Raw genomic sequence first — 27921 nt, 5'->3', positions numbered from 1 at the left:
TTAGAAATGATTGAGATATGTCAACTATCGTTCAAGAAAATGAAAAATGTAAATCAGCAAAGTATGGAAAGGTAATAATTGGTTCAAGTTCATAGCAAAATTGGGGTTGTTTAACACATTACAGATAATACTGCACATTGCTATACAAAGTAATTCTTTTTCTTAACCCCATCTAGCGGAAACTCCTGTGGTTTATGTGCAAATGGAAACCATCATGTTTTAAAACACCTACGTCAGGGTTTGTTGTTCAGAGGCTAACAAATTCTTTGTGACACGCGCTTGTAAAGACTTTGTTTTGTATGTGACAATGCAAGTACTAAATTGGCAACTTCCAACCCCTGCTATTGTTTTGCAGTAGTTCCTTTGTGGAAGTGAAAATAAGCTGGTGACCATCCTTATTTTGTGTTTTAAAGACACCAATACGTATTCTATTTACTTTCACCACTTTTCTTAACACTCTGCTGAGCATGTTTGCAACTTTCATATTTCAGATCACACTCATTATGAGTCAGTAATTTTTCTGTGTTGTATACACACAAATCACATTTATTTATTTATTTTTCAGAAGACTTTGCATTTTCAGAAAATACAGTTTCTTTGATTATAACCCCTGAGACAATCAACCCCTAAATGGTCAAAAAAGTATGTTAATTTTTTTAAAATAATTATTTATTATTATTATTATTATTATTATTATTATTACTACTACAATTGCACAAAAGTGAAACACAAGAAAATGTGAGTGGGTTTTATTTGCTATAGTGTACAAAGAAACAGTTTGATGTTCTACTGTAGCATTGAATATTATAATGACATTTTTGTATTATTATTATTATTTTTATTATTATTATTATTAACATAATAATACTAATACTAATACTACTACTACTACTAATAATAATAATAATAATAAAAAGTATTTGCTATTGTGCACTGTTTTTAATTAAATGTATAAACTGCAAGAATAATATGGGAACTGCTGAAACAAATGGATTACCAAACCTTTCTGACTATACAAAAGATATAACATTTAATTCAATTGGTTGTTTTGAAAATGGAGTATTTTCCCCAAAATAAACTGAGAAGAATTTTGGAAACAATACTTTGGGTGGTATCCAATTACCACAGATAATTGTTGTGCTGGGGGCTATGCAATTTGCCCCGATAAGCCAGCGGTTATTCTCGATGCCGGCATTTAAAATGGATTATGCGGCACGGGAAGCATAATCCACGATAAGTGCCCCTTTTATCCATGATAAGTGCCACTTTTAGCCACGATAAGTGAACCCTTTTACCACGATAAGTGCTGCGAAAATACATAAGTCCATGGCTTTTTGCGAGAGGCAATTGGATAGCGGTGAAAAGTAAAATCATGAAAAACACCCCTTTTCGCTGTCGCAGCACTATGGTAGCTAATTGGATACCGCCCTTTGTGTAATATCCTAAATAATAACTTAGAAGTATTCCTGTTTAACTGTTTGGATAATATACAGTGCTTCCAGAAAGTATTCACAGCGCTTCACTTTTTTCCACATTTTGTTATGTTACAGCCTTATTCCATAATGGAATAAATTCATTTTTTCCCTCAAAATTCTACATACAAATCCCCATAATGACAATGTGAAAAAGATTTTTTTGAGACTTTTGCAAATTTATCAAAAATAAAGAACTAAAAAATCACATGTACATGAGCATTCACAGCCTTTGTTCAACACTTTGTTGATGCACCTTTGTCAGCAATTACTGCCACAAGTCTTTTTGAATATGATGCAACAAGCTTGGTCCATTTCGGCCATTCCTCTTTGCAGCACCTCTCAAGCTCCATCAGGTTGGATAGGAAGTGTCAGTGCACAGCCATTTTCAGATCTCTCCAGACATGTTCAATCGGATTCAAGTTTGGGCTCCGGCTGGGCCACTCAAGGACATTCACAGAGTTGTCCTGGAGCCACTCCTTTGATATCTTGGCTGTGTGCTTAGGGTCATTGTCCTACCGAAAGATGAACTGTCGCCCCAGTCTGAGGTCAAGATTGCCCTGGAGGTTTTCATCTAGGATGTCTCTGTACATTGCTGCATTCACCTTTCCCTCTATCCTGATTAGTCTCCCAGTTCTTTCCACTGAAAAACATCCCCACAGTATGATGCTGCCACTACCATGCTTCACTGTAGGGATGGTAGAGAATTTTGTTTTTCATGGTCTGAGAGTCCTTCAGGTGCATTTTGGCAAACTCCAGGTGGGTTGCTATGTGCTTTTTACTAAGGAGTGGCTTCCGTCTGGCCACTCTACCATACAGGCCTGATTGGTGGTTTGCTGCAGAGATGGTTGTCCTTCTGAAAGGTTCTCCTCTCTCCATAGAGGAATGGTGTAGCAATGACAGAGTGACCATTGGGTTCTTGGTCACCCACCTGACTAGGGCCCTTCTCCCCCGATTGCTCAGTTTAGACGGCGGGCCAGCTCTAGGAAGAGTCCTGGTGGTTCTGAACTTCTTCCATTTATGAATGACGGAGGCCACTGTGCTCATTGGGACCCTCAAAGCAGCAGATAGTTTTTGGTACCCTTCCCCAGATATGTGCCTTGAGACAATCCTGTCTCAGAGGTCTACAGACAATTCCTTTTACTTCATGCTTGGTTTGTGCTCAGACATGCACTGTCAAGTGTGGGACCTTATATAGACAGGTGTGTGCCTTTCCAAATCATGTCCAATCAACTGAATTTACCACAGGTAGACTCCAATTAAGCTGTAGAAACAGGATGCACCTGAGCTCATTTTTGAGCTTCATGGCAGAGGCTGTGAACACTTATGTGATTTTGTAGTTTTTTTGTTTTGCAAATTTGCAAAAATCACAAAAAAAAAACTTTTTTCACATTGTCATTATGGGGTATTGTATGTAGAATTTTGAGGGAAAAAATTAATTTATTCCATTTTAGAATAAGGCTGTAACATAACAAAATGTGAAAAAAGTAAAGCGCTGTGAATACTTTCTGGATGCACTGTACTACAATGATAGTAATTGATCATATACAAGACATTAATACTGCGGACAGTTCGAAACCAGTATTTTTTGACCCTATCGTATGACTCAAACAAAAGACGTTGATACTTATTACAGCACTCCCAAACAGAAGTAATTGGTGCAGCCTCCAAAGATAAAGATATCCCCAATCCAGTTGTTTCCAAACTTTTTTGAATTACGGCGCCCTAGAATATCAGAATTTTCTTCACGGCACCCCAAGGCCAAAAATTTCTTATTGAGAAATTTAGAAAGAAATATTACATTAAGTAGATTGCATTTATATGTCATCCTTAGGGTCAGTTGTGTGGTGAGGGACAAGATTTGCTTCTGTTTGGCCACATATTTTATGACTGGCAGCCACCAGCACTGGTTTTGCCTATTATATTGACCATGAATAATTTGAATTGGTCCTGGACCACCAACCCAGGGCACCCCTGCAAGTGTCCCAAGGCACCCCAGGGAGCCACGGCACACAGTTTGGGAACCTCTGCCCCAATCTTTTACATACAGAGTTCAAAAATTGTCCTTGGAGATGGCGCTCCCTTCTGTTCTTAATGTTCCTCAGTGAAATTTGTTTTTATACACATAAAATAGAGTCACGATTTACTCCAAAATAGGTAGTCCTCACTCCTCAGGCACAGGCAGTCAAATGCTTTCCACGTGGGGTCTTCCTCCGGATGGCAACGTGTATCGGTTTCCCTTCGTCAGGCCTCGGATCCGGGACTCTATTTTATGCAATAGTCTGATTTCTCACTCAGACAAATAGTCATCTGGAGTCCTTGAAGTGGATCCATTTAACAAAGGGGATTCGTTTGCTTGCTATTTGCCTTGGAAATACATCTATGCTGTATATCCTCACTTTGGGGATATTAGGAAGGTAATCATATCTCCACAGGGGGCGTACATTTTAAATGATTGTGGACATCTATCCTTCTATTTTAACCAAAACGCTTTTACTTCGAATAAGTTTGAGGTTCTTTTAAGGTAATAGGAGTAATAAGAGGGGTACTAAGGAGGTGATTGGTCCCCACTTTTTCTATTTCCATTACCTATCTTATGACTATCTGTTTTAAAATATTCCACTTTATAGTATGGATCTAATTTATAAAACATTTCTAAATGATTAAATAAAGGTTATAGTTATAAAGTATGATTCACTGTGTCCAGCGCGCACCACATTATTTGTACTCTACTAATTGTTTTTGTTTCCAGAAGAGCAGATATTTTTTTACAGAAGAGCAGATATGCACACATCACATCCGTGATTTATTTATTTATTAAATATAAAATTGCATTGTAAAGGATACAGAGGCATGTAAAACACAAAGAAAAAGGCTTGCTATTTGGGAAACTCTTCACGTTGGGCACAATTCAGACTTGGAAGCATTGCTGATGTCAGACATAATGGTGCAATGTTTTTTGTACTGCGAATGTGTCTCAGTCGCACCCTCTGAGTTGCTCAACCGCTAACATAAGAGGCCATATTCAGTCAAAGAAACTGCATCTACCATAGGGCACCGATTGGTATTACTGTGTGTATGTAGGCTGAAAGTGGGCATCTCAGGCCTGGCACATTTGAATACATGGATGTACACAAGGGAAGGTCGTTGTAGCGGCATTGCATAGAATTGCAGCCGGGCAACCACCAATAGACACAGCTCTAAGTGCTTCTAATAGCGGTTGAGCATAACCTAGTCCTGAGGCCGCTCCACCATCCCCCTGCCTCATGCCTTGAACATCTCAGCTTTTCTTAAATACTGTCATCAGGCTACCTCCCGCTTGCTTGCACCTCATGTCATCTGTCTGTCGACCCTTCCCACTAGATTGTTAGCTCTTCAGAGCAGGGCCCTCTTTCCTCTTGTTATCTAAGCCCTCTTCTCGACATATTTTCACTCGCAGCCGTCCCCTACTCAGCGACCATCTTTACCCACTTTTTCTCCTGCAGGTAAAGGCTCATCTATGGCCACCAGCCCCTAGTATGTCAGGGCCGGGTGTTTTTGTTAATCCGTTAACCCTGGACCAACCGAAGGTGTAGGTGCTGGGGTATGATGAAAACAGGGAGGACGAAGAAAGTTCAGTTTCATATATTTATTAAAGGCAACAATTCCAGTAAGAAGTTAAATGACAATTATTAGTCACCATATATATACTGACGTATTGCAATGAATGGTATAATGATAAACAGGATGCATTGAAGAAATGTTCATACAACTGAGTTTAAACAGGCTTGTGAATGAAGAATTGTCCAAATGAAGCAATGATTGGTGCCAAACTGTAAGGAGTGTTAACTGGAAATTGTAGACATAAATGAATAACTGTAGAGATTTGTACTGAAGCTTAAAGGTTAAACTGAAAGGCTGTGAAGAATTGTCCTTGATTGCAGCAACAATGAAAATACAATACTGAATGGAATACTTGCAAGTTGTGAAGATAACACTTGAAGCACTGTGAAACTGCAGCAGATGACAATGGTGAAGAATGAGTTAAACTAGATGATGAGAGAATGAGAACCAGGATGAAGTGGAAACTTCCACAGACTGTGATTATAGCAGGCAGTCACTTAATAGAGAAACAGGACTCTGGGGATTCCACTTGTTGCCACTTGGAGAGTGATTAACTGACAGCACAGCAGGGAGCTGGTGGATTTCTTGTGGTGAAGGATGCAGGCAGACCTCTGGGAGCGGAGGCGATATCAGGACCACTGGAACTACACATATCACGGAGAGAGCACAGGGCTAGGGCATAGAGTAGATACAACAAAGCACTGGCTCAGAGTAACATAATCCCAGCCTACTTAAAGGCAGCACAAGCATGGGATTGGCTAACACTTACCCACAGGTGTTTCACAAGTGCTCTCAGGTGCTCATTTGGTCTCCAACATGGCCGCCTCCTATACTGCAGACACACAGCGGTGCCTTCGCCATTCGGTTCCCGCACTCCCATCTCCCAGAACCTGCATCACCTCTGCTGCTGACCACGCAGCGTCCCCACATGGCCGCATAGCACCGCAAGCAACCGTGCTGGCAACGGACGGACCCCAGAACCCGCAGTGGTAAGTGATCGGTTCGTGACATAGTAGTACGATGATCACTCCCTCACTACTTACATCTTAGCTGTATTATGTCTTGAGAATTGTGGTGCTCTTTGTTACCTGTACTCTATTTCTGTTATTTATTTACTGTAATGCTAAGTTTTGTCTCCCTGTACTGTCCTTTGTACGGCGCTGCAAAACACTTGAGGCGCCTTATAAATAAAATGTAATAATATTAATAATAATAATAATAATAATAGTAATAATAATAATAATAATAATAATAATGCAGCTCTAGGCTCTTCTGCATCCACCTGTGAATCAGCATATCATGAAATGAGATAGCATTATCTTTCTAAACCTGCAATGCAAAGTTTTATAGAAAATGGTGTGAAAATATTCTTTTCATGTCTTTATTATTTTAGTAAAAAGGAGTGATTGTCTTACTCTTCTGATTAGCTTCAGGACTATTGGGAAAATGGCACTCCATTATGGACTGAATTTGTGTTTTGGGTGCTGGGAATATAAATAGGGAAGAGGTTCCAGACTGTGCACTTGAATTATACATTATGCATACAGGGCTGGTTCTTGCCCTTGTGGCGCCCCGGGCAAAAGTTAGGGACGTGGCTTAATGCAGGGGCGTGGCCAGTCACGCCCCCATTTGTAGCGCCGCTGAAAGGAAATTAAAAAATAAACAAACAAAGTATACTTACTATACCCCGCTCCTGATTCCAGACATGCAGACCTCCCCCCGGCGCCGCTCTTCTCCTCGGATCTATGGGAGAGACGTCAGTCATGAATTATGACCCCTAGCATCTGTGCTACAATGCTGTGCGGTGCGTGATGACGTCATTGCGCACCGCACAGCAAAGGTCCTCTCCATGAAGGGAAACTAGACGCTTAGCGTCTGATTCCCTTCACAGCGGGGGGACCAGCGCCATGAAGGGAAACTAGACGCGTAGCGTCTGGTTCCCTTCTCACAGCGGGGGGGAGGCACAGCGCGGGGGCACTGCTGGGGGGCACTCTGCACAGTGACGGATCTTGCCATGGTGCGGCGCCCTCCGGATGGCGCCGGTGCCCTCCGGAAGGCGGCGCCCCGGGCAAAAGTCCTCCTTGCCGTGGCAAGATCTGCCACTGTATGCATATACATTATGCATATGTTCCTTTATAATGTACCGGACTATGGTGTATTTTCTATCATGCATTGCTGTTATCAATCTGCTACTGTACATTATCATGCATGAACTAGCAATATTGATTGTACAATATATATCAAGGGCCCCAACCCATGCAGTCTCTAATAGTTGTGTAAGCCAATGTGGTGGCTGATCACACCCCTATGCATGGGTGTAAGTCAAATTGTATATTCAATGAAAGTCATTGTATATTCGATATTTAGAACACCATGATATTTATAATGGATGCACCTTATACGCATTGTATAGGTAATACGGTAAGGCGCGAATTACCGTAACGGTGAATTACCACACACTGGGCGGATTATGGTAGAAGGCACATTTTGTTCATAAATATCATACTGTAACACATGGCAAACATTCCTATATTTCACATAAAATACACATATCCACCATCAACCCAAAACACAGATTTAATATATACATATATGTTTAACAGCAACAAAGACGCAATAAAGATTGTATAAGCATAGGGACACATTATCTCACCATGTCTGGTATCTGAATGATCGTCATTTCATTAGCTGATATCCGGTAGTAGCGAAGAGATTATAGCATGTTGTATTCGCAAAATATTAGCAGATATAAGATATGTGGACATACTGTAATGTGCATAGTAATTAAGCAAGCAGCAGCCAGTTGGTCGGCGTTATACTGAGGGCATCAACAGTCACATTCCTGAGAGCAATACCTTTGAATGGACCAATGGATCGCCGAGTTATGAAAAATGTTTACATCACGGACTATTGAGAGAGGACTTAGCTTGATGTATTGTACAAACTGTATAAAATAGTGACCCAGAACCAGGCGCTCTCTCTCACACACGCGCGCACACACACACTCATGCACTCTCATACACACACACACACACACACACACACACACACACACACACACACACACACACACTTCTCAGAAGCCTGATGACTGGCTGCCTGGAATCAGGGAAACTTGTGTATGTATATTGGCTTTAACTGTTACTCTCTCATTGTGTGTAAATCTGATTGTGCGTTGGACCACAATTAACAGTATATGATACCGTACTCTCTTTTATTAAGGTATTAGCATGCATATAACCGCACGAAGCTTGCGTCCGCAGCAAACTATTTTGTATTGTTTTTTAATTAAGGGACTTATACACCTTAGTCCGACACTGGCAAGATAGTAGAATAAAAAGAGTGCAGATTGCTAGATACTGTAAGATACAGACTGCTGGAAGCGTACAGCACTGAAATCACTAGCTGATAGCAAGGACAGGCTGGAACCTGTGAATCACAGAAGGAAGGAATCAGAGCTACTGGCAACAGTCAACAGTCAGGCTGAGCACAGAAGTCTGGAGCCTAGACGCAGCTGAGGCAGCAACGTTTTCTGGGTGATTTGCTGGGAATCTTGGGAATCCTTTTATCCACCTTGCCATTTAGCGAATGGAGGAGGACGTCAGCTGATTTGCAGTTGGTGAAGCAAGATCAGCTCATTACCGGCAACATGGCGGCGCCCATCATCTGTGGTGGCGGGAACAGTCTGTGTGGAACCTACAGGGAGCAATGGGGTGTCACAGCAGCTGCAACGGGGGCTTCTGAGCAGCAGCCAGCACACTGACCACGGGACACCTGGAGCTAGACTGAGTGCTGCACCAGTAAAGAACGGGGTGTAAGTCCCCGTAGCCTGACAGTGTGCAGGTGAATGCTGAAATACAGATGGAGCCACACTAATCATGGCTCCTTCTGTGAATAGGCGCGCCTGCCTAGGCATGCCTAGGACTCGGCTTCTCCGCCTCCGACTGGGCACGTGCGCCCGTGACGGAGACGCACCCCATTCACTTGAATGGAGAGCATCTCTGCCCGCGCACCCAGACAGAGACGCTCTGAATGGGAGCATCTCTGTGCACACTCGGCATGACTAGGCGGACAGATCGCCTAGTCACGCCGGGATTGCTTGTTTGCGATGGAGCCGCCTCAGATGAGCGCGGCTCCATCTGTACTTGCAATTTCCCCTCTCCAGCATTATAAGGAAACCAACAAAACATTGGGATTTCTTTACCCAATAATGTAGAGTTCATGGTGAACTGGTCCTTAGCACTTTAGGGGGTCATGTAAATGACAAGTAACACTTCTATTTAGCACTGAATGGGTTAATAGAGACCGTTAATTACTACTAAGAATCAGACGTTGGGAGCAATTACCTATTAAAACTCCTGTTATAATTCCTGTTCTTAAAATACCATCTTATGTTTCCTATGTTTGTAATTCAAGCCTTAAATACTTAATTTTTTTCCCTGAGCAATAGGGACACCATATTAATTAGATATTTACTACCATATATAATATTAGATAATTTTCTGAGAAATCATTTTGATGACAATGTTCCTGTTTCCTGCATAGTGCTTACTGAAAAATCTTATTTGCACTGGGAAAGTACTGTGAGTCATTTCTCAGTTAAGAAGGGACTAGTGTGCATGTTGACTAAGGTGTAAGGGCCTAATTCACTAATATCCCTTTCAGACAGAGAAATCAACCCTGTAATTTCCTGGCACGGTAAGGGTCAATCCAGGTTTTTGTTTCTTTCTGAAAGGGTCAACCCGGGACTGAATTCCCGGGACTTCGACCCAGGTTTCCGCCTGGGTTTTTCCCGGATCTTACATGGGTTGCCGGCTGTCTGAAAGGGTCCGACCTGGGATTTTAGAAACGGGTCGCGGTTAACAGCGCTTATTGGCTGAGCTGGCGGGGCACTGGCGATTGGCTGAGCAGAAGGTTCTCTCTGATTGGATGAGCGGGCGTGGAACTGGTGCTGGCTTCTGAGGTCACAATTGTGCAGCAGGGGAGATGGAGAGAGACAGCATGGCACATTGGAAGGAGGAAGAGATCAGGGAGCTGCTTTCTGTTAGAGGGGAGGAGGAGATCCGGAAGCAGATTACTGGGACAGTGAAGGACACCACAATGTACACCAACATTGCCAAGATGCTTACCTCAAGGGGCATTGAGCTGACACAGCAGCAGGTAGTGAATAAATTGAAAGCTCTCAGAAAATTTTACAACAAAGTTCACGACCACAACAGGAGGAAAAGTGATGCTGCTAGAATGGAGTGGGTTTACTATGATCAGTGCAATGACATTTTTAGCAATTCTGCATTGGTTAATCCCATTGCCATTTCATTGTCCAGTTGTGCGTCCTCACGAAGCGCTACCCCAGACAGTAGCCAATGCATCCCACTGACGCCACCAATGTTCTGTGAAGACCACAAAACTGGGAAAAACCCAGGATTTTGCGATTTTTCTGCTTGAAAGTGGTATAAGGATTGCAAATGCAAAGCTGCTGCAGTCCTTAGCAATGCAAATGCAGGAGGAGGTGCATATCACTCATTGTGTATGAGATCAAAGAACAATGCTGCCATTAGAAATCGAGGGACCCAGGACTGAGAAAATAGGGATTTCAAAATGTACCATATTTTGTGCACATAATAAACTCAGTTGTTCAGAATTTGTGGAAAATAAATGACAGGTCCAAGCAGGAGATGCTGGCTGTAGCTTGTAAAATTTCTGGGCATTTTTCGGTATTCATTATAGCAGCTGCAAACAAAAGTTCCATTTGCCATGCAAATAACAGGTAGTAACCACGTGGAATTCCACCCTTTGTATGCTTCAGCAACTGGAGAAACACCAACAAGCAATTAGGATGTACACATCAAGCCATGAGATGGGGAGAGAGGGATGTAAAGATACAGGATTCCAGTTCACTCAGGCATAGTGGTTAAATGAACACCAATGGTGGTTTATTGAACAGAATAGGTTATATAAACAACTCAGCAGTCCTCAGTATTACAATTACACATGACAGTTCCCACAGTTAACCCCCCGGTAGAACATCACTTTTTAGACTAGGATCAGTGACTAATTTCTCCAGATAAATATCCTGGTTCAAGGTCCCACATCCAATATAATGGGTTCCACAGCAGAACCCTGGCAGAACTTTACCTCTAGCCTAGGGTCAGATAATCTTCCTTATACCCTGAACTGCTCTTTCTTATATAACTCCAGAAAAATAATGGAGAACAAAAATTTGGAGAATAAAATAGGGAAAGATCAAGAACCACTTCCTCCTAGTGCTGAAGCTGCTGCCACTAGCCATGACATAGACGATGAAATGCCATCATCGTCTGCCAAGGTCGATGCCCAATGTGATAGTAGAGGGCATGTAAAATCCAAAAAGCCAAAGTTCAGTAAAAAGATCCAAAAAAAGACATTTAAAATGGTCTGAGGAGAAACGTAAACTTGCCAATATGCCATTTACGACACGGAGTGGCAAGGAATGGCTGAGGCCCTGGCCTATGTTCATGACTAGTGGTTCAGCTTCACATGACGATGGAAGCCCTCATAACTGAAGACTTGACACTTATGGTGTTAGACGTGCATCCGGTATCCACCATTAGTGCAGTGGGATTTAGATAATTGATGGAGGTATTGTGTTCCAGGTACCAAATCCCATCTAGATTCCACTTCACTAGGCAGGCGATACCGAGATTTTGCCATTTAATTCCAGTGATTTGGACGTACAGTATAATTCCAGTGATTTTGCCAATTAATTCCAGTGATTTGTACATATAATTCTAGTGTTTTGGACATATAATTCCAGTGTGTTTGACTTTATTTTGTGTTTTAAGGCATAGGAATAAAATACACATTTCCTAATTAAGATGATTAAATCAGACACTATTCAAATGATTATCTTGCCCAATCTCCCATCTAAAGTGACGGGAGATCGTGGGAGCGATATTCAAGTATATGTAGTTTTCACGCTGATTGCACCCATGGAGGTCGTGTTTAACTGCGTAAAGCAGCTATACCCAACCAAAGTGTTGGGCGCAATCGCAAAAAGTGCCGCTTGGGCACCCAAATGGGGTCTGTTTTCGTGCATTTGCAGCTCGACACCCCAGGAGGGCGCAATCTGAAATGCAGGCGCTGGCAGCCATCACGTCTGAATGGAGCTACAATTGAATAGCTCTGTTTGGGCGCCCCCTAGTGCCGCCCAAAGAACCACTCTTTCTGCCCACATTTGGAACAAAAAGGGGGGGGACGACACTACTCCTAACTAGATCTCCTGTGGTTTATGGAAACAAAGTTTACTTCTGTTACACAAAAGTCTGGAATACCTGACCTGATAATGTAATTATTGGTGTACAGACTTGTTCCCTTGGCATATGTAAACAATAGAAAACTAGGACTAACATAAATACATTACCTAGAGTTGTAAAGATAACATAACACAATTGCATATATTACCAATATTAAGGCTAATTCAAACATTATGGGAGGTGTGCAGAGACATGCTTTGGGTAATGAACAAATACAAATACTGAATGTAGATAGTTGTATAGGGTGACATGGGGATAAAAAAATAATTATTCTCTCTGTTTTATGCAAACTGCTGAAGCCATTTGAAATTATATGAAGTGAGTTCAGACACTGCCAACCTGATTCAGGTCATACATTAATTAAATTACTAGAAAAGCAGATAGAGACGCTGAAGGATGAGATGAAACTAAGCAATTCCACTAAGTATGTTGGACTTGTAGATCAAGTTCTTTATTTGCTTCACCAGAACCAAGGGGTTTGAAATATTTTGCACTTGGATCACTACATTTTGGCATCCATGCTTCATTATAGGTTTAAGTCCTATGTGTAATATCTTTCTTTCCAACTGATATAGATATTAAGAGATACAAAGAGCTCATTATGAGCAAGTTGTCAGCTAAAGTGACACATGTATTCTACACTACATCAGTTTCTCCTGCAAATGTTACTGCCAGAAAAATAACTGACTTTTTCCAAGAGACCCACTAATGATGATGATGATGAGCAAGTCAGTGTACCAGCGTAAAACATTATGACCTCTTGTCAGGCTTACTGTAAAAGAAATGCCTACATATATTGACAACTCTACCGTAATGATAATCTACAAATGTGCATCTCACACAGTCCCTTGGAATATTGGGAAGAAAAAAGGCAATTTGGTACACCTTGTGCAAACAAGCTATGGTTTACTTAAGCTGCTCATTATCCAGTGTGTACTCAGAAAGAGGCTGGAGTTGGGGGTGGGGCTGCACTGTGGTTGATTATACTGTAAAACAAAGCACAAGATCTCCATCACTGTAGGGTGTGTGGCTTGATGCAGTGTCTAGTGACCTATCCAGGAAGATTCCCAGTACACAGCCAGTAGCAGCCAACATGATGAAGAAACTGATGGTTAATATGGATAAAATGCAAAGGAATGTGCTAGTGAGTGGCTGCTGGGGCTGGCCCACTCCCCTTCTATAGGCAACATACCCCACTGCCACAGGGAGAAAGCAGATAGTGCACAATAAGCTTTAGGGGGCTTCTGTAGAGGTTCTGAAACATTTAATAATGTGTTATTTTATGTTGGGAACATCTTCATGATAAGTGACCAGAAAGAAGGGATTATGGATATCTATGTGGATTGGGAAAGTTTATGGGGGCTGGCATGCCACACTGACAGAAAGAAAAAGTGCCCCCTGCAAATTTGCGAATGCATAGCAGATCGCTATCCACTTGCAGATGCATACGCAAATTCTGAAACATCGAACAGTATTTGCTGTCTGAGCAAATGTGAGTAGGTTTGAGACTGCCACTAATCTGTGATTGAGATGGACTGGAAATGGTCTGCGCTGACATCAGAGACCAACCCCAAAATGCCTGGGCACACCTGCGTTTTTTTCTGACACACCCAGAAAACGGCACGTTTCCTCCCAGAAATGCAGTCTTCCTGTTAGTCAAACAGAGGCTACATTGCATCTACAATCTGTATGCATTTTCTGTTGCTATTTACACGCGTGCGCAATGTGAATGCTACACATGCGCAGTCATACTATAATCGCTCCATTTGCAAATTCTCTAAATAGCAATCTATGCTGAATTAGGCCCTTGCTCTCTAGGCAAGGGAGAGATTTCAGTGTTTGGACTATGAATAAGAACTTAGAAGACAAAAGGGTTAGTGCAATATGTTTGTTGTCTTATTTTTTACCCACAAGTTGGTTTTATATATACACATATTTATATATATATATATATATATATATATATATATATATAGGGTAACAAAGTATATACGGCTGCACCTTTGTATAATGCACACATGACCCATTATATTCATATACAGTATGTCTTTTGTTGTTTCTGTGTACACACTTGGCCGATGGCACCGCCGTCTGATGAACCTAGTGACCATGCAACTGATTTTGATAAGCATACACACTTACCATGATATATCTGGCCAGTCAGAACCACCAAGTTGTGATGTTATTGTCAGCGTTTCCTGCAGCCAGCTCCACGGTCAGTCAGTCATCCATACACCCAGGTAGATGCACTGATATATATGCAAGATATATTGCCACCTGCTGAGCTGCATGGCCAATGCGATATGTCTGTAAACGTCATTCACAGACATATCGTGTTTACACAAGGGCCAATGCACTTAAAGATATATTGGGACAGATGTATGAAGCCTGGAGAAGGGATAAAGAATTGATAAAGCAGTGATAAGTGCAAGGTGATAACGTACCAGTTAGTCAGCTCCTGTCATTTTTCAAATCCATAATGATTGGCTAGTGCATTATCACCTTGCACTTATCACTGCTTTATCACTTCTTTAGCACTTCTCCAGGTTAGTACATCTGCCCTATTGTTTGTCATCTGTACTAGTAATATTTCACATAGTGTGTGCACAGCATTACTTTCAAACGAATTTAAAAGGCAAAAACAACATGTATATATAAAGGGGTATGGGTGGTTGGGTCGACTCAACTTAGGTCGACAGTCATTAGGTTGACCATGAAAGATCGACATGCATTAGGTCGACAGGGTCATTAGGTCGACATGGTCATTAGTTCGACATGTACTAAGCCGACAGGTCAAAAGGTCGACATGGTTTTTTTGGGGGGAAATTGTGTTGTTTTCTTCGTAAAGTGACGGGGAACTCCAATTATTGCACTGTGTCCCCTTACATGGCTCGCGGCTTCAGGCAAGGTGTCTCGCTCCACTACTGCTGTGCTCGGCACAGGTTACCGTTCCCAATTGTAGTCCACGTGGATTGTCAAGTATGAAAAAGTCCAAAAAATGGGAAAAATTTCAAAAACTCATGTCAACCTTTTGACCTAATGACCATGTCGACCTATTGTCCATGTCGACCTAATGCATGTCGACCTTCAGTTGTCGACCTAATGACTGTCAACCTAAGCTGTGTCAACCTAATGACTGTATCCCATCTAAAGATATGTGACTAACACACCACAGCAGTTACTGGAAGATACCGTCTTACTCAGCCACATTGTACAGAATTATTCCAACAGTTCCCTGATACTAATACATTGAAATACATACTTCGGGTAATACAATGCGAGACAACCGGAGCTCCGAGACTCCGGCCGAACTCATACATTTTTTTTAAAGCGTCAATCTTTTAAAAGGCAAAACCAACCTGGTTTTGCCTTGTAATGATTGCCTCTTTAAAAAAACATACAAGTTCAGCCGGAATCTCGGAGCTCCGGCCGTCTCACACTACATTACATCCGGCCCCTGATTTTCTATGGTATATAAAATTGAAGCTCACCTTTCTTGCCAGACTGCAGTTTTTGATATAACACTAAACTGATGCAATTTGTATTTATACTATGACTTTAACTTGGGAAATTACTAGAAAAAAGTCCAAGCAGGAAGAGCTTTACTAATATATACGAGTATACTTTTATTATGTTAGCAAACAAACTACAGTAGTGCAGTATTTCCTTCGTTCTCTAGAATACTTTAGGAGTTATTGCAAATACTTTAGGAGTTATTGTACATAAAGATGAGGCAGTTTTTCCTGAGGCAACGTTCTGAAATAAATGTTAAAGATTTGTATATACAACCTGAGATGACTGCAAATGTTTATAGCATTGCTGCTAACATGGCATAGGTATATCATTCTGTAAATAGGATCTGCTATGTCAGGATCATTTTAGTGCATTCTAGTATACATATGAGGCATAGGGCTCTATTTATAAGGAATAAAGACCTTTTCTCCTGCAAAAAAATAAATAAATCAGAATTAGAGCTCTCTAGTGTTTCCGTCACCCAGAGAGGAAGTGGCATTATGCACTTGTATGGGGAAAAAGAGAAAGTTCTCCCACAGAGCACTGCACACCGCTTCCTGGACATCTGTCCTGTACATGCGCCAGGAGGCACCTGCACAGTGAGCTTCCTTTAGCACTCATTCTGCATATGGCATTTTTTTTCTTTCTGGAAAAGACCCTAACCTCATGGCATGACCCGGTATTTCAATTTATGTACCACAAGAAACTCTGTCCATATATCCAGCCCTTCTGATCAGAGATTCACAATCTCATTGACTCTGTAACTGGGATATCCATACCAGACACCCCTTTATATGGGTTGGGCTGGTGACCAGTGGCTGGGATCGGGGCGATTAGCATACTGACGTCGGGATCCCGGCTGCCAGAATGCCAGCAAGAGGCGAGTGCCTCGAAGCCCATTGCTGGTTTGCTACACTTGCTACGCTGCGGGCATGGACACCCATGAGTGGGAATAGTCCTGGACCCCCTGCCGGCATTCTGGCAGTCAGGATCTTGGCATCGATATGCTGACCGCCGGGATCCCGACCACCGCGATCATAACTACATACCCTTTATATTCACTGCTGTCTTGCCCTATTCCACACATCCCACGATCATCTCAAAAACGATCCAACACATACTGAGCGCAGCTAAATGTCATATCGCGTTATAGTGGAAGTCGACTACACCCCCTCGCTGTCAGCCACTATCAATGCGATCTGGTCTACATATGGATTGGAAGTAATGATCTCATTCCTACATGACACCCTGGGACATTTTATTAAAGTTTGGTCCCTTTGGACAGATCACCTCGAGGCCGAACCGCCTTTACCCATGATAAAGTTTCACTATCTTTTGATTAGTATCTATTTACCTTAGCGATGCACACCGACTGGCTTCCCTTTCCTTCACTATCTCCTATCCCACCTTCTTTATTCCCACCTCCATTGTCTTTTATTTTCTTTGTTTAGCACTTATTTACGCCCTTCTCTATGCATATAGTTAGTAATCATGATATACTTATTTATATCAGTCTCTCTTGGTAGATAGTCTGCCATTAGTTATCCTCTCCTATCGTACAGGCCGGACTGTCTCGTCTAGATTTACTGTTTACCCGTTCTTGTTGATTTTGACCAAAACCAAACAGCTGTTATACTTTTGTCATCTTCAATTCTTTTAGATGTTGCAAAGAAATAAAAAATTCTAGTTTACAATGCTTTAAAAAAATATACCACAAAAAAACTCAAGTTGAAAAGGTGCAAAATTTGTCAGCAGAGTGTTGCAGTTCTTTGTAACTACAGTAGACCCCAAAGTCATAGTCAGCATCTCCCACCGGTTCCCATGAGCAGCTCCAGGTGTAAGAGATACTTGCTATAATACTATGTTTTTCTAACTATCCGGTAGGTCTTTTTCTTTTTTTCAAGAAATATTTTTATTGGAAAAAGTCTCAAAAACCAATGCAGACAAAAAGATGTTGATGAAACAGAACATTTCAAACTGACATTCAGGACATCACAAGGGACATCGCAAGAAAAGAGGTGCATCAACTGCATACTGTGTGGCAATAACTTTTTATAAAACCAAATATAACAAGGACGATAGAATATACCGACCAGAAAACCAGTATAGAAGAGAGAATAGGATAGAAAAAGGAAAGAAGAGGGAGAGGGAGGAGAGATGAAGAAGAGGGGGACCACCATGAAAAGCTCCGGATATAAATTCATAAAATGAGGAAAAGAAAACATATATCGCATGTAAACATACAAACATACAAACAGAAATACAACCCTTTCAGGTAAAGGTAAAATAATTCCAAGGTGAGAAATCATATTCGTGAAATACAGGTTTTAGAGTATGAGAACCAAGGTTCCCAAATTCGGACATATTTATCAGACCTATCACGCAAGGAGGCAGTAATTATCTCCATCGTGAAAATATACCATATTTTAGACATTACCATACTGAGAGGAGGAGACAAGGATTTTTTCCAATATTTAGCTATCGCACATCTGGCAGCATGGAGAATTTGGAGAACAAGTATATTAGCAATGTTACCTAAGTCAGGCAATGGAAGGCCTAACAAGGCCGTCCAGGGACCTAAGACCACCTTAGAAAGGATGGACCCAATAAGGGTTCCAATTTGATCCCAGAAAGGACGTATTTTGGGGCAGGACCACCAAATGTGTTTAAAATCTCCATCTTGACCACATTCTCTCCAACATAATGGGGAAGACCCAGGGTAAATCTTGTGTAATTTTGTCAGAACTAAATACCATCTGGTATAGACTTTATACGAATTATTCTTAATTAGAGAGGAAATAGAGGACTGAGACACATTTTATCTTATGATTTCCCATGAGTCCTCCCCAGGCAGAGGGCCCAGATCCTGTTCCCATTTACTTTCATGTGGGAGGACATCAGCTGAGTTTAGAGAGCATAGAAGACCATAAAGTACGTAGATAATACCTTGTCGTACAGGGGAGTAAATACAAAGTCTTTCAAAAGGGGTAAGCTGGCGGCATACCACAGCTTTTGGTAAGGACTTTAGAAAGGAGCAAAGTTGCAAGTACTCGTAAAGCATAGGGTGGGAGATTCCATATTTGTAGCTTAGAGCTTCAAAAGAGTGCCAGGAGGTACCTGTAATAAAATCGAAAACTAGTCGAGGCCGTGGGCTCAGGTGAAACCATGAATGTGAACGTAGGGAGGAGCCGGGAGGGAAATCTGGGTTGTCCCAGATAGAGGTGATGGGGGACGGGAAAGTGGAAAGCTTATAGTGCCGGGTGCAGAAAACCCAGAGAGAACAGCTGAATTTTGTAGTAGGAGCGCAAGGCGGCACCTCCAAATTAGGTTTAAATGGCGTAAGGAGGGATAGCAAAGTGGAAGTCTTGGCTAACATAAGTTCAATTTGTACCCAGGGTAGATGAGGGGTTTGAGAAAACCAAGTGAGTGCCTGACTTAAGTGAGTAGCCTGATAATATTTTTGTATATCCGGTAAGCCCCTGCCCCCAGCAGCTGGGCTTCTTATTAAGGTGGAGATCCTAATTCTGGGGGGTTTATTAGACCAAATAAATTTCATTAAAAGTTTCTGCATTCGGCACAAAGTCCCCGCGGGGATGCGCACCGGAATTGTTTGAAACAAATCTAAGAGCCTGGGCAGGATGTTCATTTTAACTGAGACTATTCATCCAAACCAAGCTATTATTTGTTTGTCCCACGCTCATAGATCGGACTATGGATCGGACTATGTGCAGAGAGAGCTAGATTTGGGTGTGGTGAGTTCAATCTGCAATCTAAATTGCAGTGTAAAAATAAAGCAGCCAGTATTTACCCTGCACAGAAACAAAATAACCCACCCAAATCTAACTCTCTCTGCAAATGTTATATCTGCCCCCCCTGCAGTGCACATGGTTTTGCCCAACTGCTAAAAAATTTCCTGCTGCGATCAACTTGGTATTACCCCCATAATACAGTTAGGGAGGATCGGGAAATTCTCGGAGTATAGAGACCCATAGGAGTTTGTAAAAAAGATGCCCAAGTATTTTCTTTTCTTGGAGTGCCAGGAGAAATTTAAATTAGTGGCTAGGAGATACCTGGTATCCTCACTAAGGTGTAGGGGGAGAGCCTCTGATTTGGCATAATTAATACGGTATCCTGAGTAAAAAGAATACGAAGACAGCGTCCGAAACAAGTTAGGGATAAAGGTATGAGGGAAGGAGAGGGTTAACAAAACATCGTCCGCAAACAGTGAAAGTTTGAACTCCATGTCTCCAACTACAATACCCTTTATATCAGAGTTAGCCCTTACCATACACGCCAGTGGTTCAATCGTCATGTCAAGTATTAAGGGTGACAACGGCCGGTAGGTCTTTTTTTAATCATGGGTAATTCGATTATATGTACAGTACTATGATATTAGTAATTCTATCCCACATTTACAGCCGGGTTACAAAACAGAAAGACTTTTATTATTGGTGCTATCACTATGAGTGTGTGGTATATCTACTGTATGTGAGATACTTGTTCTGGTCATCGACACAGTACAGTCTTTGCACTAGCCTAGTACAGCTTACCTGGCAGTATGCACAATGCACATTTCATACCAGGAAAGTAAGTTCATGCCTAGCGCTCGAGGGTGAAATAGATTGTGGTGCCCACTTAAAAACTTTATTATAATAATTAGTGCATATTTTTGAAAACCAACTTCTGCTTTCCTTTCTTTCAGCAGAGCTGCAGATCATTGTATACACTTTGATTTGTTATCAGATACATTCCAGACTCTTCAGCTGAAGGGTTCTTCAAAGAGGTTTACTGAGCATGGACAGCAGTCAGCAGTGACTGCAGCAAATCACTATGAAATGAGTGGAGAGAGATATTCTCTAGTTCAGAAGCCTCCTCTGTCTTTTTTTCTTGGCGCCCCTCTGAGAACTGGAGCCCGGTGGCAAATGTCTCTGTTGTGTCTGGGAATTATGCCACTGATTCATAGTGTTTTCTTTTTAATAAGCATTTTATCCGTGTGTGACCTATCTTTTTAGTGTTTAGTGTTTGTATACAGATGCAATTCAACAGCACTGGTTTGCAGTATAAAGTAACTGTAAATACTGAAACTTGGGGAGATCAATAGATATCACTACTGTGGCATACATTACCTGGGGAGAAACAGTGGGGGTCATTCCGAGTTGATCGCACGCTGCAACTTTTTGCAGCCCGTGCAATCAACTAGACGCCGCCTATGGGGGAGTGTATTTTTGCATAGCAAGGCTGCGATCGCTTATGCAGCCGAGCTATGCAAAAACATTTTGTGCAGTTTCTAAGTAGGTCTGGACTTACTTACCCACTGCGATGACTTCAGCGTCTCAGGTCCCGGAATTGACGTCAGACATCCACCCACCAAACACCTCAACACGTCGGCGTTTGGATCTCCACTCCCCGAAAAAACGGTCAGTTGACACCAGAGCCGGCCCTAACCAATATGATGCCCTAGGCAAGATTTTGGCTGGTGCCCCCTAGCACAACCGCTGGTTCCGCCTCTGACCTTGCACCTCTTTCCCAGCACCCTCACCCGTAGCAGTCCTTATTTTGGTGTTTGTACCCCCTATATTTTAAATAGGAACAGTTCGCACATTTGGCGCACAGACCAAAAAGGGGTGTGTTTTTGCTGGCAAGGGGCATGGCCACACAATAGTAACCCCAATTCCAATTACCCCACACAGTACTGCAACTTTATTCACATTTGATCATGCGATAGTGTCCATAATTCATATTAAATCCCACAGTAGTACTACTTTACCTTAAAAGTTACTCCTCACAGTAGAGCCCCTTATTCACATTACATCACACTGAATTGCTCCTTATTCACATTACACCACACCCTATTGCTCTTTATTCACATTAGACGACACAGTAGTGCCCTTTCTATACGCAACGCCACATACAGCACCTTATACACATAATGCCACACATTAGTAATGCATTTATACACATAATTCCACACAGTAACGCCCCTTACACATATGAGACACATTATTAATGTCCTTATAAACATAATGCGCCTTACACATTATGACAACCTTTATTAATGCCCTTTTACAAATAATGTCCCTTACACATATGCCGCACATTATTAATGCCCTTATACACATAATGACACACATACAGTACTACCCTGTTACACATATGCCGCACATTATTAATGCCCTTATACATAGTGCCCCTTACACATATGTTACACATTATTAATGCATTTTTACATGACACACATAATGCTCCTTACACATATTCCGAACACTACTGCACAACCAACCCACTCACATGCACACAGCACTCACACTGCCACTAACACTGTGACCTCTGCCTCTGCTTGCGTACAGAAGTGTCCTCATAAATCTTGCTTCAATGCTAACGTTGGGCACCTTTTTTAATGAAAATGCATCTTATTTGCATTGCTATGTGGCTAGGATGCATAAGCAGCTTCTGCTGATTAAAATAATATGCAGCATGCCTATATACAGCGTGAGACTGTGGCTGTATCTGCATATGAAATGGTACACACAGAATATAGGCATGTCGCATATCATTTTAATCAGCAGAAGCTGCTGATGCCCCTAGGCATATCAATGCCCTAGGCAATTGCCTAGTTTGCCTATATCTATGGCCGGCTCTGGTTGACACCCCAGAACGCCTTCCTCCTGTCAATCACAGTGCAATCGTAGCAGCAATCATTTTCTTCTTTAATTCAGTCGCTGCCCCGCGTGCCCAGTCGCTGCGCAGCGACACGCCTGCGCATTACGGCCGCTGCGCATGCGTATTACAGACCCGTTCGCACGGCTGCGAAAAAAAAGCAGCTTGCGAACGGGTCGGAATGACCCCCAGTGTACAACATTCATTACAATGAAATAGCAGTTTAAAAAAAAATTATTATAACCAGCAGAGAAAGAATGAGGTAAAGATGAGTTTTGTCTGTGAGTACTATTTAACCATTCATTCTTGTAAGGAGAAGAAGATCTTCCTTAACTACTGTATCTTGAATGTTTATCTTACAAGGACATGATATAAAGAATCAGAGAGCAGAACTTCCTTAAGCTGTCAGTGTTTTCCAGTATTACCAGTTAGTGAACACAAACAAGACTGATATAATAATGTTTATATACAGGAAAGTACAGAAACATTTTAAAAGTATAATACACACATAACTAAGAAAAACCTCACATCCATTATGTTATCTTACCTTACCAGTTACAGACACATTCAGCGAACTCATCTATTAGATCTCTGCTCTGTTTCCTTAAATGACAACATATAAGTATTTCATAAAGGGGGAAGTTCCGTACAGTTTCCCGAAGTCTTTATGGGAAATTGATTATTCATTTTACAACCATATAAATTTATTTCTGTAAGCCAAAGTGAAGGGATATTTTGAAAAATCATCTTTTAATGTTCCTCAAATGTTGAAAAATCATCTTTTCGGAAATCCTTTTAATAGTAGGATCAGCTTTAATGCTTAAAATAAAAGAGGGACAGCTAGTAAAAATGTCACTACATTCCACTGACTGTACAGAGATAGCCAAATGTACTACGCTATTATACAAACTTCTGTGTTTGTAATTCACTAAGCGAAACAGCAAATTGACAGGTCTCAGGCTGGTGCTTCCTTGCCTGCTGTGTTGCTTGCACCTGGTGGGGATACCAATTCCTGAGATCTCAATGGGCCCATGCTGCCTGTTTTGCAGGTCAGCAGCAAGGGGGTCTAGAGTCCTCTCTACAGCACTCTCACCAGCTCGGTGTTCTGGGTGCTGCCATGTTGGAGTGGTTAGCTGACAATTGAATCACCAATGGGAACCCAGATTCGGGACACATGAGCTCACGCACCAATCACAGCACAAGCAGGGGTGCAACAGTCCTTCAGGTGCTGCAGCAAATTGCCAGAGCAATGTAGCTATTCCTGGCATGTCCTTTGGTCAGGAATAGCTACTGGTCCCAGCCAGTTGTCAGCAATATCTAACGTGGTTCCAGTGTCTGGTTACTGCCTATCTGAAGCTTAGCCAGTCCCAGTCTGGCATCTGTGCCAGCTAGCCCTTTCCAGCCTGGCATCCGAAGCTTAGCCGTTTCTAGCCCAGTATCTGAGCCTATTAGCAGATTCAAGCACAGCATCTGTGCCATCTAGCCGGTTCCAGTCTGTCATCCATAGCTTAGCCAGTTACAGCCCGGCATCTGTGCTTATTAGCTGGTTCCAGCCCGGCATATGTAACTTAGCCGGTTTTAGCCCAGCATCCATAGCTTAGCCTGTTCCAGCCCAGCATCCACTCATTAGCCTTTCCCAGCCCGGCATCTGTAACTCTGTCAGTCCTAGTCCAGTATCCGAGTCAATTTTCCAGGTCCAGTCTAGCATCTGTATATATACAGCTAGTTCAAGCCCAGCTTCTTAGCAAACTAGTTACTGACCAGCAATCCAGTCCACCATTAAGAGTCTGTGTCATCCTATGCATTAGAACTACATACGCCAGCCCAGCTTCCTGCACATGAGCGCAACTACCGAATCTGCCCTAGAGTCTTCTTCAGGAACACATAAACCCAATAATCTGACACTACGATTTAATGCAGATGGGGAAACAGGCTTCCCTTATATACCTATTTGGCTATTGGGCCATTTTGTTAATTTCATACTTGCCGACTGTCCCTGAATGGCAGGGAGAATTCCTTAAATAGTTGTGACCTCCCTGACTCATGAGTCTCACAATCTCCCTGAGACTGGGAAGGGATATCATCACACTTCTCACCATAGATGAAACACTGTGGAGAAGAATAAGGAATAAGAGCATGTGTGCTACAAGAAAATGGCCACTGCTCTCCAGCTCACTGATGGCTAAATGAGTGGCTGTGTGCCTGAGGATGTGTGCTGATTTACTGGAGATGTGTGTTCCATAACAGGGTCTGTATGTCGCCATACAGGCAGTGTTGGGCTGGGCTTTAGGGGCCCACCAAGGGAATGCAATGGAAGGAGCCCTCTGAAGGAGTGTGAGCAGCCATTGGCTAGATGTGGTCATCAAATAGAGAGGTGTGGCCAAAGAAATTAGAGATGAAAAGATCATGAATGGAGGAAAGTTTGTTGCAGACAGAGCTAGCATTCCAGAAAGTGCACAAGAATGGGGGAAAGGGAAGTGGGAGATGTATCAGGATTACCGAAGGAAAAGCAACAAGGTTAGTAGTAGGGGAATATAGTTGTCTTTTCCCCCTAACTCTGTCTGATTCTGTTGGACTTTGCAGTGAATTCTGGGGGGACCTGAACTAGACTTCCAGACTATTGAAGCCTCAGAAGGTGAATTGTTGGTCCTGTATCATCATTCAATAGCCTCCAGCTACTATATACCACTCCAAGGCAGGGTTGCTATCAGCTAAGAGGTCCCAGCCGCTTGCAGATTTAATTGCTAATTAATCACCCTTAGACAGGACAGTGCAAGGTGTAAGTGTTGGCTGGAGAGTGTTATGAATGACTCAGTGGGCCGAATTCAAATGATATCGCTCCTGCTATCTCCTGTCTAAAGTGACGGGAGATAGAGGGATGATATGCAAATGTGTCCCGTTATTGCGCTGATTGCGCTCATTATAGTCTGGTTTAGGAGCATCAAGCACCTAAACCAGACTCAAGTAATGAGTCTCTTCACATGCATTTAAGCTTGCTACCTCAAGGAGGTACTGAGCTGAAATGAAGTTGTTGCAACTGTCGGCAGTAATATTAGAATAGCGACGGCGGGTGCGATAGGGGACAGGAGGGGGGACGAAAGATTTGAATCCGGCCCAGTGAGTGTTATGAATGACTATATCTGTGTCTCTGCTATCCCCTTTTCTGTGTCTCTGCTCTCCCTATATCTGTGCCTTTGCCTCCTCTTAACATATATGTGCCTCTGTCTGCTCCCTATCTGTAACTCTGCTAACTTCCTATATGTATCTTTGTTCCATTTACCCAGTAGTGCTTCTCCCCATTTGTGCCTCTGCCACTTTTACCAAGGTGTGCCTCTGACCCCTCACCATTCATTGTTGAATGGGTGACCAACCAGGCCTTTGGGATGGAGTACCTGAGTAAGTGATGGGCCCTGCCCTTTTCATTTGTACTGGGCCCCACGATTTCTGATGGCAGCCCTGCTCCAAGGTACCAATATCTGAGCATGACTGTGTTGTTCTGCCTTCTAGAAGAACCATGTACATCGCGAGTTGGTAGTTATAGTTATTTTAAATTGTGGAGGTCACTATGGGAACAGGACATTAATGCACGGTGCCTACCTATTAAGTTGAACTTTATTCAAGAGGGTGCATGCTATGTGTTTTTAATGCAAACATTATTTTCTATGCTTTTACTATAATTTACAATTATTGGTATGCAACTGAATTTTTAAATAAAAAAATTTATTATTAAATCCTGCAAATTCATTTAATCTGGTGTCTTTGGTATAGCATTTCTTTCCTCAACAAGCGCTGTTTCCTTTCTATTCTCTAAATTGCATGGTTTTGAGGACTGACTACCCCTATCATCAAACAGCTGCCAGGACAGTGTAGCCCACTGTAGCGTCTGTTTGGACTTGTTATTTCCCAATTCTGCTAGTAATAGGAGGATGTAGTAAAAATATTTACGGATGACGGTGTATGGTCACAGACAAATTTGTTCTGCACTGTGCTTAAAACTCACAACAATGTATATACAGGTTGAGTCTCCCTTATACAAAATGCTTGGGGCCAGAGGTATTTTGGATATAGGATTTTTCCGTATTTTGGAATAATTGCATACCATAATGAGATATCATGGTGATGGGACCTAAATCTAAGCACAGAATGCATTTATGTTTTATATACACCTTATACACACAGCCTGAAGGTAATTTTAGCCAATATTTTTTATAACTTTGTGCATTAAACAAAGTGCGTCTACATTCACACAATTCATTTATGTTTCATATACACCTTATACACACAGCCTGAGGGTCATTTAATACAATATTTTTAATAACTTTGTGTATTAAACAAAGTTTGTGTACATTGAGCCATCAAAAAACAAAGGTTTCACTATCTCATTCTCACTCAAAAAAGTCCGTATTTCGGAATATTCCGTATTTCAGAATATTTGGATATGGGATACTCAACCTGTAATAATATATCTTTCAGGAGTGTGATTTTTGTGGGTTGGTGGTGCTCCCTAGAGTAAGTACTTTGGTAAGATTATAGATATGTTTTAGAAACAGACAAAACTCTTTGTGGGGCACATTTTTATAAATATTAAAACAGTAAAATAGATAATATAGTTTTTAGGACTAACCATCCCTCCCAACTTTTTGAAGTCCCTCACGGGAAGTGGCTCGATTGCGGACCATGGACAGTGCTCTGTGAGCTGCTGACCATTCCCCATGTCCCTCTCTGCCGGTAAATAGACTCTGTGGGACAGCGGGACAGTCCGTTAAAAGCTGGATTTTCCCGCCAAAATCTGGACAGTTGGGAGGTATGGACAAGCATGCAAAAGCCCATAAATATCAGCTGTACTCTCATCGATATAATCACTTAATATCTGATATAATGTCTACATACCTCCAAACTTCTGAATTTGCCAAGAAGGGAAATCCTCGCGTGCCTTAGGCACGCGCCTGAAATTAGAGGGTGTGGCTTAGTGGATGGGGCATGGCCTTGTTGGTAGGGGGTGTGGCCACATGGCAAGAGCCTTGATCACAGGCCACGACCCCCTTTTCCATCAGTATGGGGGCATGAACAGCGCTCACTGAGCTGCTAGCCATGCCCCCTGCATCTATTCACGACTGCTCTGCTCAGAGCAGTGAGTGACAGTGGGAGATCTCCCAACTGCCCCCCCACCCATGGGACACTGCGACCCGTGGGTGGGTCAGCATTCTTCATGTTTGGCTGCCTCTGGACACCAGTACAATGATCAATATGCATAAACAGTGGTGGTTATCAACTAATTAATAATAAGCCCAAGGAGAACGTATGTATGTGCAGCAGTAATAATCAGACCATGAAAAACGGAACTGTCTCGCCAAAATCGGGACAGTTGGGAGGTATGTGTCTGG

General features: G+C 42.2%; 1 protein-coding gene across 1 annotated transcript in view; it reads right to left on the bottom strand.

Annotated features, from left to right (window-relative positions):
* The window catches only part of LOC134897182 (programmed cell death 1 ligand 1-like), a 48199-nt gene extending 25051 nt beyond the window's left edge, over nt 1–23148 (bottom strand). The window contains exon 1 of the mRNA XM_063913982.1: nt 23085–23148. The gene's annotated coding sequence lies outside the window, so the exon portion shown is untranslated. The remainder of the gene's footprint in view (nt 1–23084) is intronic.
* Between the last annotated feature and the right edge of the window lie 4773 nt (nt 23149–27921).

Source organism: Pseudophryne corroboree, chromosome 1 (genome assembly GCF_028390025.1).
Source record: "Pseudophryne corroboree isolate aPseCor3 chromosome 1, aPseCor3.hap2, whole genome shotgun sequence".
NCBI lineage: Eukaryota > Metazoa > Chordata > Amphibia > Anura > Myobatrachidae > Pseudophryne > Pseudophryne corroboree.
This window is presented reverse-complemented; position numbering and strand designations above follow the sequence as displayed.